This window comes from Pan troglodytes, chromosome 9 (assembly GCF_028858775.2).
Source record: "Pan troglodytes isolate AG18354 chromosome 9, NHGRI_mPanTro3-v2.0_pri, whole genome shotgun sequence".
Lineage (NCBI taxonomy): Eukaryota > Metazoa > Chordata > Mammalia > Primates > Hominidae > Pan > Pan troglodytes.
Window position 1 is genome coordinate 27204368 of NC_072407.2, and position 13119 is coordinate 27217486.

At 38.9% G+C, this 13119-nt stretch overlaps 1 protein-coding gene across 7 annotated transcripts in view; it reads left to right on the plus strand.

The window, feature by feature from the left end:
* GAS2 (growth arrest specific 2) overlaps positions 1-13119 on the plus strand; it is a 731425-nt gene that overhangs the window by 540364 nt on the left and 177942 nt on the right. For 5 of the 7 annotated variants that reach the window (XR_008538012.2, XR_008538010.2, XR_010147515.1 and 2 more), the window contains one exon: positions 9889-9963. The gene's annotated coding sequence lies outside the window, so the exon portion shown is untranslated. Of the gene's footprint in view, positions 1-9888; positions 9964-10127; positions 10245-13119 lie in introns of all 7 variants that reach the window. The other 2 variants (XR_008538008.2, XR_008538009.2) reach the window with 1 other exon arrangement.

The window sequence follows — 13119 nt, forward strand, 5'->3', positions numbered from 1 at the left end:
ATATGGATACTTTGTGTGAAGTACTCCTCTAGGAACTTGGGTTATATCAATGAACAAGACCAAGAAAGATCCTGTTGTTCACAGGGCTTCCATCCAGTTAAATATTAATATTAGAACATAATTGGTTCTATAAGAAAGAATATGTAGTGTAGCTTAAGTGAGGGAAGTTCGCAATATTAAATATATGGTCAGGTTAGATATTTGAACAAAGACTTGAAGAACATAGTAGAATTAGCCAAGTAGATATCTGGGGGAAGATAAAACAAAGGCCCTAATAATGTAGATTGCCTGGCAGGCTCTGGGAACAGCAAATAGAAAGACCAGTGTTATGGAATTAGGAGGGGAGAAGTGCTAGGAGATGAGGTCAGAGTAACATTAGGAGGCCAGGTCATAGCCTTGTAAACCTCTATAGAGACTTTGGATTTTATTCTAAATGAAGTGGGCTCATTGATATTGATATGATCTGACATAAATTACAACACACTCTGACTGCTATATTAAGCACAGGCTATAGAATGTCAAGGACAGAAAACAAGAAGACATGATAGAAATCATCCAAGTCAGTTGTGATAGTGTCTTGGGCCACAGTGGGTATACTGGAGTTGCTGAGTTGTAGAATTCTGAATAGATTTGTGGCAGGGCCAATAATATTTATTGTAAATTGTATTTGTGGTTTTCACAAGAGAGAGAAGTCGAGAATGGCTTCCAAGCTTTGGCCCAAACATTTTTTCAGAGATGTTGGCAACAGTTGCAATAACTTTGATAGGGTACACATTTTCAAGGGAAGATATAGAGTTCAGTTTCAGACATCCAGGGGGATTCGTAGAGTAAATAGTTAGATATGTGAGTTTGAAGTTTGAGAGAGGGTTTTTGGTTGAACATAAAGTTGTTGTAGTATTTTGCAGGGTGCAGTGTCTCATGCCTGTAATCCCAGCACTTTGGGAGGCACAGTGGGTGAATCACCTGAGGACAGGAGTTCAAGACCAGCCTGGCCACCATGGTGAAACCCAATCTTTACTAAAAATACAACAAATTAACTGAGTGTGGTGGTTGGCACCTATAAGCTCAGCTACTCAGGAAGCTGAGGTAGGAGAATTGCTTCAACCCAGGAGGTAGAGGTTGCAGTGAGCTGAGACCGTGCCTCTGCACTCCAGCATGGGCGAAAGAGCGAGACTCCATCTCAAAAAAAAAAAAAAAAGATGCTGTAGTATTTTACAAGGTGGTACATGCAATAGAGAAAAATAAAAGAGAGAAAGAAGTTAGGGAATTGTGTGTATAATGGAGAGAAGGTTGCAATTTTAAATTGGGACTCACTCAGAAGACAACAGTTGAGAACAACCACCACAACAACGACAAAACTAAAGTAGGTGAGAGAGTCAGCCACCTAGATATAAGTTGGAAGAATATTCCAGAAGATAGGAGTAAGATGATACAAAAGCTATGTATTGGAAGCTATGAAAGAGACTAATAGGAGGTAAAGGTCAGAAAGGTAATTGTGGCCCAGATCACTTGGTGCTTTGTAATCTATTGCAAGGACTTGGGATCTACATTGAGTTAATGGGAAGATATTGCAGTGTTTTGAGAACATCTCTGGTTAAGCCAACTGAAAATTATAATGGTCACTTTGGACTGTGTGTTGACTGTGGACTGAGGATGGCAAGGGTACAAGAGAACGGTTAGGGAGCTAATGCAACAAACCAAAAAAAGATGATGTTTTCTTGTACAAGGTTGGTAGCCCTGTAGGTGCTGATAGGTGTTTGGCTATAGATATATTTTTAAAGCTGGAGTCTATTCATAAAAAGAAGAAGAAAAAAGGCGAGCTATGTGCATTTGACCAAAACAGGAAATTCAGGAGAACTTTAAAATTTCTGTTTAATTTTCTTTTCTTTTTTTTTCTTTTATTATTATACTTTAAGTTTTAGGGTACATGTGCACATTGTGCAGGTTAGTTACATATGTATACATGTGCCACACTGGTGCACTGCACCCACTAACTTGTCATCTAGCATTAGGTATATCTCCCAATGCTATCCCTCCCCTTTCCCCCACCCCACAACAGTCCCCAGAGTGTGATGTTCCCCTTCCTGTGTCCATGTGATCTCATTGTTCAATTCCCACCTATGAGTGACAATATGCGGTGTTTGGTTTTTTGTTGTTGCGATAGTTTACTGAGAATGATGATTTCCAATTTCATCCATGTCCCTACAAAGGACATGAACTCATCATTTTTTATGGCTGCATAGTGTTCCATGGTGTATCTGTGCCACATTTTCTTAATCCAGTCTATCATTGTTGGACATTTGGGTTGGTTCCAAGTCTTTGCTATTGTGAATAGTGCCGCAATAAACATACGTGTGCATGTGTCTTTACAGCAGCATGATTTATAGTCCTTTGGGTATATACCCAGTAATGGCATGGCTGGGTCAAATGGTATTTCTAGTTCTAGATCCCTGAGGAATCGCCACACTGACTTCCACAATGGTCGAACTAGTTTACAGTCCCACCAACAGTGTAAAAGTGTTCCTATTTCTCCACATCCTCTCCAGCATCTGTTGTTTCCTGACTTTTTAATGATTTCCATTCTAACTGGTGTGAGATGGTATCTCATTGTGGTTTTGATTTGCATTTCTCTGATGGCCAGTAATGATGAGCATTTTTTCATGTGTTTTTTGGCTGCATAAATGTCTTCTTTTGTGAAGTGTCTGTTCATGTCCTTTGCCCACTTTTTGATGGGGTTGTTTGTCTTTTTCTTGTAAATTTGTTTGAGTTCATTGTAGATTCTGGATATTAGCCCTTTGTCAGATGAGTAGGTTGCAAAAATTTTCTCCCATTTTGTAGGTTGCCTGTTCACTCTGATGGTAGTTTCTTTTGCTGTGCAGAAGCTCTTTAGTTTAATTAGATCCCATTTGTCGATTTTGGCTTTTGTTGCCATTGCTTTTGGTGTTTTAGACATGAAGTCCTTGCCCATGCCTATGTCCTGAATGGTATTGCCTAGGTTTTCTTCTAGGGTTTTTATGGTTTTAGGTCTAACGTTGAAGTCTTTAATTCATCTTGAATTAATTTTTGTATAAGGTGTAAGGAAGGGATCCAGTTTCAGCTTTCTACATATGGCTAGCCAGTTTTCCCAGCACCATTTATTAAATAGGGAATCCTTTCCCCATTGCTTGTTTTTCTCAGGTTTGTCAAAGATCAGATAGTTGTAGATATGCGGCGTTATTTCTGAGGGCTCTATTCTGTTCCATTGATCTATATCTCTGTTTTGGTACCAGTACCATGCTGTTTTGGTTACTGTAGCCTTGTAGTATAGTTTGAAGTCAGGTAGTGTGATGCCTCCAGCTTTGTTCTTTTGGCTTAGGATTGACTTGGCGATGTGGACTCTTTTTTGGTTCCATATGAACTTTAAAGTAGTTTTTTCCAATTCTGTGAAGAAAGGCATTGGTAGCTTGATGCGGATGGCATTGAATCTGTAAATTACCTTGGGCAGTATGGCCATTTTCATGATATTGATTCTTCCTACCCATGAGCATGGAATGTTCTTCCATTTGTTTGTATCCTCTTTTATTTCATTGAGCAGTGGTTTGTAGTTCTCCTTCAAGAGGTCCTTCCCGTCCCTTGTAAGTTGGATTCCTAGGTATTTTATTCTCTTTGAAGCAATTGTGAATGGGAGTTCACTCATGATTTGGCTCTCTGTTTGTCTGTTGTTGGTGTATAAGAATGCTTGTGATTTTTGTACATTGATTTTGTATCCTGAGACTTTGCTGAAGTTGCTTATCAGCTTAAGGAGATTTTGGGCTGAGACAATGGGGTTTTCTAGATATACAATCATGTCGTCTGCAAAGAGGGACAATTTGACTTCCTGTTTTCCTAATTGAATACCCTTTATTTCCTTCTCCTGCCTAATTGCCCTGGCCAGAACTTCCAACACTATGTTGAATAGGATGGTGAGAGAGGGCATCCCTGTCTTGTGCCAGTTTTCAAAGGGAATGCTTCCAGTTTTTGCCCATTCAGTATGATATTGGCTGTGGGTTTGTCATAGATAGCTCTTATTATTTTGAAATACGTCCCATCAATACCTAATTTATTGAGAGTTTTTAGCATGAAGCCTTTTTGAATTTTGTCAAAGGCCTTTTCTGCATCTATTGAGATAATCATGTGGTTTTTGTCTTTGGCTCTGTTTATATGCTGGATTACATTTATTGATTTGTGTATATTGAACCAGCCTTGCATCCCAGGGATGAAGCCCACTTGATCATGGTGGATAAGCTTTTTGATGTGCTGCTGGATTCATTTTGCCAGTATTTTATTGAGGATTTTTGCAACAATGTTCATCAAGGATATTGGTCTAAAATTCTCTTTTTTGGTTGTGTCTCTGCCAGGCTTTGGTATCAGAATGATGCTGGCCTCATAAAATGAGTTATAAATATTTGCTGAAATCCAAAAGGTCCCAAGCATTGTCCTAGGACATCAAAAAGAATACAGGAGTGATCTAGGCTCCTAATTTTGCAGGGAAGAAAAGCTACTAAGGCATGCAATTCAAGGGATGTGAGAAATAGGTTATTAGAAAATGCCATCAAAAAGATACAAGAGCTTTCATTTGAATTAGGATAAGAGGGCATCTGCTCAAACAAGAGGAGCCAAAGTTTTCATAAGTACCTGTTAAAATTCTACCCATCCATGGAGACATTTTTTAAGAATTCTGGAAGATTAGGTAAGATTTTAAATGGGTGAATACGGGATTCCACTTTATTATGCTTTAAACTGAAGACATAGAAGAGTAATGGAAGACATCAAAAGCAAAAAATCAAGGCCTTCAAAGTGTGGAAAGCTGAATTTTTTATTTGCTGTTCTATATATCCCTATTCACTAACCATCAACCATTCTTCCTTCTTAAACTCAGTGATACCAATATCACCCAGCCAACTGCCCTCAGTACTTCATAAGCATTCTACTCAACAACCTCCTCACCAACCTTCACCATCTCTACCTCTTCCATCATCAACTTCTATTTTTTAAATATGTCCCTGTGTTCATTAATTCATTAGAAATGTATTTACCGTAATCTATGTGCCAGGCTCTGGGGCGTAAGGTCTAACTGTAAGAAGAAATAAAATAAGAAAATCCTGATTTCATTAAACTTTCCTCCCTTCCTGCGAAGACGCTTTTGGTTTAGGCCCTCATTATATTTCTCCTGTAAACTAGTTTTAATTGATCTTCCTTCTCCTATTTTCTCCAATCTGTTCCTGTTCTGGCATCAGAGTGACAGTGCTCTCTATGTAAAATAGAAACCTGATCACATTACACCCTTGATTTATTTTAGCACTTAAAAAAATTGTAAATAATACAAATAACTCAAGTTGTCCAAACAAAAATGGGAATTGTTTGATATGCACAACTGAAGGTTCCAAGGATATTTTAGGCTTTAAGAAAAGCCTATCTGAATCTTCGAATGACATAGTAGGACTCAGTCTCTTGCCATTCTTAGCTTTGTTCTGCAACATGCTGGCTTCATTACTAGACAGGCTCTGTCAGATAGCACTGTGTCTGAGGCTTTCTTATTACTGCAACTTTTATTGAATCAATAAATCTGTAGTAAAGGAATGATGCAACTTTCTACTTCATCTTACAAGCAGTGATGGTAAGATCTAATTTTCAGTTTTTCTTTTTTTTTTGATGAAATAGTCTGATGTTTGTGGAGAGACAAAATTGCCCTGGATACTACTAACAATAAATCTCATTTATGGTTCCCTAAGTTTTTATCTATTATTTCCCAGGGTTTAGATACAAAATATTTTCCTGTTGCTGTGACAGAGTTGTCAAAGATTAGAAAGGGTCTTTATTCAAATAGCTTCAATAAATGGAAAGAGATTTCCCTAAAGCCCTTTTGCTGATGTAAAAACATAGAGTGCTATTTGGCTAGGTAAAAATTGTGATCCATCTTCTCGCTGATCTAAAAAGCTTTTAAAGAAAGGGCCAAATACAAACCATTATTACAAGTTTCCTTTACAAAGGACCAATTTCTGGCCATATAGTAAAAGAAAGCCAATGCTATCTTTGCTCCCCCGCTTCCCCACCTTGAAGGAATTGGGGAGGGTGGAGAAATGAAGGTCTGAGGAAAGGAGAGAAGAGATAGTAGAAAGAAGAGCCTGGGTAGAGAGAGGGTTATAGGAGAGGAGCTACAAGCTTGCTGTAAATATACAGGTTACCAAGGCGTTTTTTAAAATCTAGGTAACAGAATGTGATATAGACATAGGTACAGATATTAGATATCTATTTCACCATCCCGATTTTTTGAACTTGGAGCCCACAGACATTAAGAAGCAATGCAATGTCACATAGCAAGTGATAGTAAAAGTCCCTGACTTCTCCTCTGAAAGCCTTTCTATTGCTATTTTTGTGTATTCACTCATAAATTACATTGCACTTCTTTCTTTTTATTTATTTAGTTTTTAATTCTACTTTAAGTTCTAGGGTACATGTGCACAACGTGTAGGTTTGTTACATAGGTTTATATGTGCCATGTTGGTTTGCTGCACCCATTAACTCATCATTTACATTAGGTATTTCTCCTAATGCTATCCCTCCCCCAGCCCCCAACCCCCAACAGGTCCCAGTGTGTGATGTTCCCTGCCCTGTGTCCATGTGTTCTCGTTGTTCAACTCCCACCTATGAGTGAGAACATATGTTGCACTTCCTTATAAAAGAATACGGAGTGACAGTCAGTAAAACATCTCTGAACAAAATAAATGTTAAAATAGAATAGAGGAATTCTATTTGAGAAACTACATGGTCTAGAACATTTTAGCCATCGCTACTTCATATTCCATGTGACACCAGCTTAACACTTCCAAGGGTATCTTAGACTGCTGGTAAAAGGTTATAGAGGTCTTGCTCCAGAGGATTGAATAGCTCTGAGAAGGTGGAGGGTGTTTGAGGTTAATGCACAGTATTCACCACATCCTTTCACATCTTTGCCTAAAGTGACATGCTAACTTACCATGACAAACCGCAAAGAGTCATTTTCTATAAACAAATTGTCCTGTCTTCCTTTTCCTGGGTGTGTGTGTGTGAGAGAGAGAGAAAGCATCTGTGTATACAGTTTTAACTATTCCTACTTCAAATCTGAATTAAAAATAGAAAACATTATAACATGATTGAAAAAGATAATGCTGGAACCATACAAGATGATAAAAGAAAAACTTCAGCCAAATTAAATTTAAAGAAGTTTAATTGAGCAATAAACAATTTGTGAGTCTGGCAGCCTTCTGAGCCAGGGGAGGCTCAGAGACTCCAGTGCAGCCATATGGTGAAAGAAGATTTATGGACAGAAAAAGGGAAATGACATACAGAAAATGGAAGTGAGGTACAGAAACAACTGGATTGGTTACAGCTCAGCATTTGCCTTATTTGAACATGGTTTGAACAGTTGGTTATATTTGGTCAAAACTCAGTGACTGGCACAAGTATAGGCCACAGACTGTTTACAGCTTCACTTGTTATAATTCACAATGTACAGAAAAACCTTTTGACTGCACTTAAAATATGTAAGGAGGCAGCTTTACTCTAAACTTGATTAAACAAAGGTCATGACTCTATGAGATGAAAGTAAAATGTGACTTTGGATAAATTCCTTTGTATTTTGGGATCTCAGTTTCTCTAGAAGCACCATAGGGAACTAGAGGTGATGATAATCACTTAGGTCATTTTTCTTCCAGTTTTGAAAGCCCTAAGAGCATAAAGTCAGCAAACAATGCACATATAAGCCATGCTGCACATCTGCTCTGCCCAGGCCCTTGGTATTCTTTGGACTTACCTCTCTTTGATCACTGATGCTGGTGTTATCTTTTCTTTAATCACATCTTTCATTTGCTCTTCGGAAGCGTGTGCTTTGCTTTGGTCCCTACCTTACCCTCTGCTTTTCCTAGCAGTTGGAATAAAACATTAGCTTCATTTTTTTAGCTCTTTCTTAATTTTATGACAATAAATTGCAATTGATGTCATTTTTGTAGCTTTCTTTAAACATATATGACAGCTGCCAAACTTATCTTGACCTATTTTCATCACCCTTTGCTCTTGTTCTTCCTACAATTCTTTTGAGTGCTTTACCCTCCTTCTGTATAACTTCAGCCTTCACTCCTCTCTGCTCCACCTTCTGCTTTCTTCTTGTTTCATCCTCCAGATTCTCTCACAAAGTAAAATGCCCTGTTTATTTTTGCCCAAGAGTTAATAGTATGTTAAGTATTAAGAAAATTTCCTGGGTTATCACTCTAGCCTTTGTAATGTAAATACATCTCTCCAAGAGGCAGAAAATCTCTGGTGTCCCTGGCTTTGTGATCTAGAGATGTTTCCAAATTCTGGATTCTTATTTTACTTTGAAAGGCAAACATATACTTCCTTTTTTTTTTTTTTTTTTTTTTTATTATACTTTAAGTTTTAGGGTACATGTGCACATTGTGCAGGTTAGTTACATATGTATACATGTGCCATGGTGGTGCGCTGCACCCACTAACTCGTCATCTAGCATTAGGTATATCTCCCAATGCTATCCCTCCCCCCTCCCCCCTCCCCCCTCCCCACCACAGTCCCCGGAGTATGATATTCCCCTTCCTGTGTCCATGTGATCTCATTGTTCAATTCCCACCTATGAGTGAGAATATGCGGTGTTTGGTTTTTTGTTCTTGCGATAGTTTACTGAGAATGATGGTTTCCAATTTCATCCATGTCCCTACAAAGGATATGAACTCATCATTTTTTATGGCTGCATAGTATTCCATGGTGTATATGTGCCACATTTTCTTAACCACTATGAGATATCATCTCACACCAGTTAGAATGGCAATCATTCAAAAGTCAGGAAACAACAGGTGCTGGAGAGGATGTGGAGAAATAGGAACACTTTTACACTGTTGGTGGGACTGTAAACTAGTTCAACCATTGTGGAAGTCAGTGTGGCGATTCCTCAGGGATCTAGAACTAGAAATACCATTTGACCCAGCCATGCCATTACTGGGTATATACCCAAATGACTATAAATCATGCTGCTATAAAAACACATGCACACGTATGTTTATTGCGGCATTATTCACAATAGCAAAGACTTGGAACCAACCCAAATGTCCAACAATGATAGACTGGATTAAGCAAACATATACTTCTGGAGTTAGGTAAATCTCTCTGGAGTTCTTGCGCTATCTTGACAGTAGTAAAATTATTAAGTAGAATGGTAATTGTACATTTAGTTTTATAAAAAACTGCTAAACAGTTTTCCAAAGTGGCTGTACCATTTTGTATTCCATTTATTTTTGTAAAATATTTTAACCGTAAGTAGTTTAAACTGCTGTCTCCAAATCACATCTTACCACATATTTCTCTTGAGGACCAATGGACCAGCTGTAAGAAATTTTGTGATCTGGCTAAGGGATAGTGAATGAAAGATATCTTTGAATAAAGTTTAGTGAAATGCAATTATGTAACTCAAAATCATAGCCATACGTTTTAGGAATTTTTGGCGTAAGAATGTCCAGAAATACACTGCTGTTCTAGAGCAACTCAACTGGTGGGTTAAAATGAAGGTGCCTGATATGATCACTTTCTACCCAGTGGAAGTATGTGTGTAGCAGAACAGAAACAAGGTTTGATATGTAAAGAGCCAAGAGTTCCTTTTCGAAAGATCTTTGCAGAGATTTGCAAACATCTCACATATTTAAGACACTTTTTATAAAAGACTTTCCAAATTTGACAACATGTCTAAAATTTTATGGGACTCTAAATATTTGAGTTGTATAATGATTTGAGAAGATGAATCATGCTTTTATATATATCAAAATACAAAAACAATTTTGACCAACTATGCTACATAAAACATTAATTTTTCTTTTATTATCGCCACAGGAAACAAAACAGAATTTGTACTCATATCAGAAGACAATCAAAGAACATACAGATAATATACATTCTATTATAGAGGTATGACATATAGATAATTAATAAAAATGTTATTTTTTGAGTTTCTCTTATTAGTTTGCTTTTTAAAATTATAATGTGTTGTAAGCTACTTTTTTCTTTCTAAATGTATATTAACTTATATGCTGAATTTTGTTTATAATTTTTGATTCTCTTTCTTAAAATAGCCCCCAAGCTGTATGAACTTTAGACCTCACATAACCTGAATCCAACCCTGCTTATAATGTCCAAGTTGTAAGGAATCAATACTTATTAAATGTTGACAAATAAAGGGAAATCATTAGGTAAGCATACTAATTACTCTAGATTCACTTAGAGATGCTAGCATCCCAAAATACCTCAGAACACATAAACACTCCCACTTCACACAATTTAGAATGCAAATGCCTGGAGTTTGTACATTTATAAGAAACAGTATTATTACTGTTAGCTAATGTAAATTGCTTGTAATAATTCGTATTTTTCATGCGTGTCCGTGTGAAGAGACCACCAAACAGGCTTTGTGTGAGCAACATGGCTGTTTATTTCACCTGGGTGCAGGTGGGCTGAGTCTGAAAAGAGAGTCAGCGAAGGGAGATAAGGATGGGGCCGTTTTATAGGATTTGGATAGGTAAAGGAAAATTACAGTCAAAAGGGGGTTTGTTCTCTGGCAGGCAGGAGTGGGGGTCGCAAGATGCTCAGTGGGGGTGCTTTTTGAGCCAGGATGAGCCAGGAAAAGGACTTTCACAAGGTAATGTCATCACTTAAGGCAAGGACCGGCCATTTACACTTCTTTTGTGGTGGAATGTCATCAGTTAAGGTGGGGCAGGGCATATTCACTTCTTTTGTGATTCTTCAGTTACTTCAGGCCATCTGGGCATATATACGTGCAAGTGACAGGGGATGCGATGTCTTGGCTTGGGCTCAGAGGCCTGACATTCCTGCCTTCTTATATTAATAAGAAAAGTAAAACAAAATAGTGTTGAAGTGTTGGGGTGGCGAAAATTTTTGGGGGATGGTATGGAGAGAGAATGGGCGATGTTTCTCAGGGCTGCTTCAAGCGGGATTAGGGGCGGCGTGGGAACTTAGAGTGGGAGAGATTAAGCTGAAGGGAGGTCTTGTGGTAAGGGGTGATATTGTGGGTTGTTAGAAGAAACATTTGTTGTGTAGAATTATTGGTAATGGCCTGGTTACGGTTTTGTATGAATTGAAAAACTAAACGGAATAAGAGAAGGAGAAAAACAGGTATAAAAGGTCTAAGAATTGAGAGGACCGAGGACATCTGATTAGAGAGTGCCTAAGGAGGTTCAGCATAGTCCTGCCAGCAAAGATTATTGATTTACTTCAAGAGTTTAGAGTGGCAGTTTGGGGATAGCACGAGGAGATATCAGCTGTGCTGGCTTGGAGAAACAGTGTAAACCGGCAGTGTAAACAACAGCAGGGCATGTATGAGTAGTTAAGAATGGAGAATAGGCATATGACTAGACAGAAAATAGTAGGGATGACGAGTTTTTTTGGGGCACAGTCCAAGTTGGTCTGGTGTCTGGAATGAGACTGGGGCCTAATAAAAAGGAGCTCAAATGGGCTGTACCTTGTAGCAGTCTGAGGACAGGCCTGAATTCTGAGAAGCGAAAGTGGTAAAATTATTGTCCAGTCCTTTTTAAGTTGGTGGCTGAGCTTGGTGAGGTGTGTTTTTAAAAGACCTTTAGTCCATTCTACTTTTCTTGAAGACGGAGGACCGTAAGGGATATAAAGGTTTCACTGAATACTAAGAGCCTGAAAAACTGCTTGGCTGATTTGACTAATAAAGGCTGGTCTGTTATCAGACTGTATAGAGGTGGGAAGGCTAAACTGAGGAATTATGTCTGACAGAAGGAAAGAAATGACTGCAGTGGCCTTCTCAGACCCTGTAGGAAAGGCCTTTACTTATTCAGTGAAAGTGTCTATTTAGACTAAGAGGTATTTTAGTTTCCTGACTCAGGGCATGTTGAGTAAAGCTAATTTGCCAGTCCTGGGTGGGGGGCAAATCCTCGAGCTTGATGTGTAGGGAAGGGAGGGGGCCTGAATAATCCCTGAGGAGTAGTAGAATAGCAGATGGAACACTGAGAAGTTATTTCCTTGAGGATAGATTTCCACGATGGAAAGGAAATGAGAGGTTCTGAGAGGCGGGCTAGTGGCTTGTACTATAGCATAAGCCTGCCTTTGCTGGTGTGTGGTGATTAGGCCTGGTGGAACTGCCATCAATAAATCAAGCGTGATCAGGGTGAGGAACAGGAAAGAAGGAAATATGGGGAAATGGGGTGAATATCAGATGGATCAGAGAGATACAGTCATGGGGGTCAGGTGTGGTATCAGGAATAATGTGGGAGGCCAGATTGAAGTCCAGGCCAGGAACAATGGTAACTGTGGGACTTAACAAAGAGTGAGTACAGCTGAAGAAGCCAGGGAGCAGAAAGTATATGCATCAGATATGAGGAAGAAAATAGATTTTGGAAGTTATGAGAAATGTAGAGAGTGAGTTGAGCATAGTTTGCGATTTTCAGGGCCTCTAAAAGTATTAAAGCAGCGGCAGCCGCTGCATGCAGACATGAGGGCTAGGCTAAAACAGTAAGGTCAAGTTATTTCGACAGAAAGCCTACAGGGTGCGGTCCTGGCTCTTGTGTAAGAATTCTGACTGCACTAACCATGCCTAGGAAGAAAAGGAGTTGTTGTTTTGTAAGGGATTGAGGTTTGGGAGATTAATCGGACACCATCAGCAGGGAGAGCACGTGTGTTTTTATGAGAATTATGCCGAGATAGGTAACAGATGAGGAAGAAATTTGGGCTTGACTGAAGTAATGGGGGCTGTCTGTGAAGCTTTGCGGCAGTACAGCCTAGGTAATTTGCTGAGCTTGATGGATGTCAGGGTCAGTCCAAGTGAAAGCGAAGAGAGGCTGGGATTAAGGGTGCAAAGGAATAGTAAAGAAAGCATGTTTGAGATCCAGAACAGAATAATGGGTAGTAGAGGGAGGTACTGAGGATAGGAGAGTATATGGGTTTGGCACCACGGGGTGGATAGGCAAAACAATTTGGTTGATAAGGCGCAGATCCTGAACTAACTTGTAAGGCTTGTCTGGTTTTAGGACAGGTAAAATGGGGGAATTGTAAGGAGAGTTTATAGGCTTTAAAAGGCCACGCTGT